We start from the raw sequence: 5,379 nt of genomic DNA, 5'->3' as shown, positions 1-5,379 counted from the left end.
GATCTAGTCAACTAGAGGCTCACTAGGGACATGTTGTGGTCTATGTATTCACACATGTATTACGGTTTCCAGTTAATACAATTATAGCATTAACAATAGACAATTATCATGAACAACGAAATACAATAATAACCATTTTATTATTACCTCTAGGGCATATTTCCAACAAAATCACATGGCAATGTGAACCAGATTATTGACTCTAGTGCGAGTGGGAGACTGAAGGAAATATGCCCTAGAGGCAACAATAAAGTTGTTATTTTATATTTCCTTATATTATGATAAATTTTTATTATGCATGCTAGAATTGCATTAACGGGAAACTTGATACATGTGTGGATACATAGACAAAACACTGTGTCCCTAGTAAGCCTCTACTAGACTAGCTTGTTAATCAAAGATGGTTTAGTTTCCTAACGATAGACATGTGTTGTCATTTGATGAACAAGATCACATCATTAGGATAATGATGTGATGGACAAGACCCTTTCGTTAGCTTAGCATTATGATCGCTCAGTTTTATTGCTATTGCTTTCTTCATGTCAAATACATATTCCTTCGACTATGAGATTATGCAACTCTCGAATACCGGAGGAATGCCTTGTGTGCTATCAAACGTCACAATGCAACTGGGTGATTATAAAGATGCTCTACATGTATCTCCGAAGGTGTTTGTTGGGTTGGCATAGATCGAGATTAGGATTTGTCACACCGAGTATCAGAGAGGTACCTCTATGCCCTCTCGGTAATGCACATCATAAGAAGCCTTGCAAGCAAAGTGACTAATGAGTTTGTTGCAGGATGATGCATTACAGAACGAGTAAAGGGACTTGCCGGTAACGAGATTGAACTAGGTATGAAGATACCGACAATCGAATCTCGGGTAAGTAACATACCGATGACAAAGGGAATAACGTATGTTGTCATAATGGTTCGACCGATAAAGATCTTCATAGAATACGTAGGAGCTAATATGAGCATCTAGGTTCTGCTATTGGTTATTGACCAGAGAGGTGTCTCAGTCATGTCTACATAGTTCTCGAACTCGTAGGGTCCGCACGCTTAACGTCCAATGACGATTTTGTATTATATGAGTTATGTGATTTAGTGACCGAATGTTGTTCAGAGTCCCGGATGAGATCACGGACATGAAGAGGAGTCTAGATATGGTCGAGAGGTAAAGATTGATATATAGGACAATAGTATTCGGACACCGAAAGTGTTCCGGAGGGTACCGGGTACATATCGGGTCACCAAAAGGGGTTCCGGGCACCCCCCCCCCTCCCCGGCAAAGCTATGGGCCTAATGGGCCAAGAGGGGAAACGCAGCAGGCGGTAGGGGCTGTTGCGCCCCTCATATGGACCGAAACAGAAGAGGAAGGAAAGAGGAGAAGAGAGAAGGAAGGGGAGGGATTCGGCCTCCACCTTCCTTCCATCCTCTCTCCTCCTTCCTTCCACCTCCTGAAAATATGATAAGGGGGGAGGGAATTGGACGAGGCCCCCAAGTAGGATTCCTCCTACTTGGGGTGCCCCAAGGCTGCTCCCCTCCCCCTCCCACCTATATATACGTGGGGAGGGGGCGCCTAGAACACACACCAACAATTGTTAGCCGTGTGCGGCGCCCCCCTCCACAGATTACACCCTTGGTCATATCTCCGTAGTGCTTAGGCGAAGCCCTGCGCAGATCACTTCACCATCACCGTCACCACGCCGTCATGTTGACGGAACTCATCTACTTCCTCAACACTTTGCTGGATCAAGAGTTCGAGGGACGTCATCGAGCTGAACGTGTGCAGAACTCAGAGGTGTCGTACGTTCGGTATTTGATCGATCGGAACGAGAAGAAGTTCGACTAAATCAACCGCGTTGTCAAACGCTTCCGCTTTCGGTCTACGAGGGTACATAGACACACTCTCCCCTTCTCGTTGTTATGCATCTCCTAGATAGATCTTGCGTTAGCATAGGATTTTGTTTTGAAATTGCATGTTGCGTTCCCCAACAAATGTAACTCCAATGAGTTTTGTATGACCGTGCATGTCATCGTGATGTTACGAGAGAGGAAGTGTTCTACTCCCTCTGATCCTTAATGACGATGCCTCCATACAATATCAAAGGGGAAACTTTACACCTGGCGCACCGATGGAGTCTTCCGCCGGTCGCGCGCGGGCCACGCGATCTAGCTGGATCGAACGACCACTGGCCCACACACTGTACGGCGTATTTTTCTCTTATCTTTCTTATGCAGCTCTCTCCTCCACTCGTTCTTCCTTCTTTTCTTCCCCATCGAGGGCACAACTCCATGCCTACCCCATGTGCTGCTATGAGGGGCGTTCTCCAGCTTGGCCCTCCCTCTCTGAAACTGCTACAACCATCATTGCAATTTGCTACAACCTCCCCCAGGTGCTTCTATGAGGGTGTCCTCCAGGTTGACCCTTCCTCTCCGCTCCATATACATGTGAAGTTGCTACAACCATCATTGCGATTTGCTACAACCTGCAGCAAAGTGAGCTGCAACCTATAGCGCGCGAGCTAGCTGCGTTGGTTCTACGACCAGACGGTTTTTGCTGCAGCTGTAGTAAATTGTTGCTACTACCACCGTCGACATTTTCTACATCTTTGATGCTGATGCTGGACATGCCACGACGGCGTCCACATTTTTTGTTGCAACCGCCGTCATTTTTTGCTATTACGGTGACATAATTTGTAACCACATTCTTTTTCGTGGTGACCGGCGACAGAAATCAGAGAAAAGATGCAATGGACAACGAGAAAGCTTCAACCCGCTTCTGAAAAAGTTTCAAGGAGAGAACGGTGAGCTGACAATGGCGAGTGGCAACGATAGGAGCTACTTTTTGTCAACACACGGGGGTGCTATGATGGGCGCACGGCGCGATATGACGGCGGCTCGTAGCACTGCTGGAACCCCATCTGGGGTCGTTGCAACCAGAGGTGGACCACGGCTAGCTGCAAGTCCATCCGACGACTACGGCGAGCACAAGCAGGCTGACAAAGGGAACGGGGACGACGAGCGCGCAGGAGCCCGCAAGGCTAGCAGCAGACGGCGTCGTGTGCGAGATGCAGGGGGGGGGGGGGTGGGTGCTGGGTGAGTTGTGAGAGGAGGAAAGGAGCAGGGGAGATCCAATGATGCGGGGGCCTCCAATCGCACGGCTGCACGGCGTCTGACCGAAATTTTGGTCGGTCGACTGGCGCCTAGTGCTCGCCATATCAAAGGGGCTAGTTAAACCTTTTCGAAATAGTAACTGGCGAACGTTCGCTAGGGAAAAACTGTCAGCGAACGCCCTAACTGCCACACGATCTTGATCCTAGGGTGTAGTTTCGATGGCTTTTCTACACTGGAAATTAAAGAAATGGCATGGCAGTTTAAAAAAGGCCACCCAGGTACTTCAAATGCACTAAAACTGCCAGATGGACGTTCACAAATGCCATCTCTTGTGGCGAACGTTCGTTAGATATGCCAACCCAAGTTTTTTTTTCTTTTTCTTTTTACATTTCTCCAACCTTCATGGAACTCCGGCGGGCCGTCAACTCGTCCATCAACTGACCAACATCATTGTACGAAGACCCACCACTCTCCACCGCGGTCCTTGCGTTCACACCGAGGTCCTTGGCCTTCTTTCTTATGGCGCTGCCCTCCTCGTTGTTGCTCATCAATCTTCCGATGGATTCAGCGATTACTTCACCGCCGATCACCTCGTGAGTCTCCACGGACGATGCGTACTCCTTGGCGCCGATGCTGACGCCCACCTTGAGCACTTCCACAATAAGCTTCTCGTTGCTGAACTGATCTGCATACCGCGGCCACGTGACCATCGGCACACCGGCGCTCACGGCCTCAAGTGTCGAGTTCCAACCACAGTGCGTCACGAACCCACCAACGGCAGGGTGGTTCAGGATGAGCAGCTGTGGCGCCCAGCCTCGGATGATGAACCCACGGTCGCCGCGTGCCATCAGCTCGGCGAAGCCTTCAGGCATCCACTCTGAAGGGTCTGGGCCTGCGGCGCCGGTCACCCACATGAAATTTATGCCTGAGAGTTCGAGGCCGCGGGCGAGCTGGTGCAGCTCCGCCGGCGAGAACCTGATCAGCGTGCCGAAGGAGACGTACACCACCGAGCCGGCGGGCTTCGTGTTCAGCCACCCAAGGCAGTTGTCCGAGTCCGGTGAGAGCGCGTCGGTGCCTCTCCTAGCGATGTCCTGGCTGGCGAGTGCTACCGGCCCGACGAGCCACGCGCGCCGGCCAAGGGTCGTGTGGTAGTGCTCGACGTAGTCCGGCTCCAGCTCATGGAAGCTATTAAAAACCTCGCCGAAGCTCCTCTGGTCAGCGGCGTTCACGCTCTGGAAGAATGCCCAGTGGTCCGCCTGCTTCACGGGGTCCATCATTTGGCTCCGCCTCAGCTCGACACGGTGCGGCAGCCCCGGCAGGGAAACGAGCGCGTCGGGATCGTCGGGGGCAGTCGCCAATGGGTTGTTGCGCAACATGGTCTCGCTGCAGGACCGCGCGAACATGCTGCTACTGAGGAAGGTGAGGCGTGGGACACCGTGCTCCGCGGCAGCGTGACGGACCAGTGGAAGTAGCTGCCGGTCACGACCGCATCGGGGTGGTTGTGAGCCAAGAAGTGTTCGAAGGGCTCGCGGAGCAGCTGCACCGCTTGAGCGAACTTGTCGCGGTCTCCCTGGGATGTAAGGGCCATGCCGTTCTCGACGCCCGGCGGGAGCCCGACGTCAGGAAACGGCACGACGGAGATATCAATGGCCGGGCCAGCGAAAGCGTCATTGGCACGGTCGACGGCCGAGCGGATGATGGCTGCGTTGACGGGCGTGGTGAGGATGGTGCACCTGACGCCACGGGCGGCGAAGAGCGCGGCCATGTCGGCTATTGTAATGAGGTGGCCGGGGGCTAGGAACGGGAAGAAGAGGATGTGCAGCGGCGGCTGCTGCTCTTCTTGGGCAGCCATGGCTAGCTGCATCCTCTGACGACAAAAAATACTACGGCCCGGAGGAGGAGAGTGATAACAAACGAGGGACGAATATACAGAGACCGCAAGTTGGAGCAATTAACAAGAGAACCGTGTAGAGGAGTATTTGTAAAGTCCCAGTAAAAGTTTAGCTTTTCTTGTTGCCGGCAAATTAAGTCCTTCAAAATTGGGCTCTCGTTATCAAATGGAAGCACCGAGGAAAGGAGAAATCGTTTCTAGGGTAACTTGGAGTGCCGTTCACGATTTTGATAATACCTTTGCCATCCAAGGGTTTGACCAGAGGTGGTCTCACTTTGTTTGACAGATCCCGTTAAAACTTAAACAGCCATCGGCGGAATCTGCAATGGTACAGGTAAACGAGCGATGCTACACTCATGGACAAACTT

The 5,379-nt window shown here is 51.7% G+C and overlaps 1 pseudogene; it reads right to left on the bottom strand.

The window, feature by feature from the left end:
- Positions 1-3,503: 3,503 nt before the first annotated feature.
- Positions 3,504-5,044, bottom strand: LOC123039403 (anthocyanin 3'-O-beta-glucosyltransferase-like; annotated as a pseudogene).
- Between the last annotated feature and the right edge of the window lie 335 nt (positions 5,045-5,379).

Source organism: Triticum aestivum, chromosome 2B, assembly GCF_018294505.1.
Source record: "Triticum aestivum cultivar Chinese Spring chromosome 2B, IWGSC CS RefSeq v2.1, whole genome shotgun sequence".
Lineage (NCBI taxonomy): Eukaryota > Viridiplantae > Streptophyta > Magnoliopsida > Poales > Poaceae > Triticum > Triticum aestivum.
Note: the sequence above shows the minus strand (reverse complement) of the source record. Positions and strands in the feature narration are given on the sequence as shown.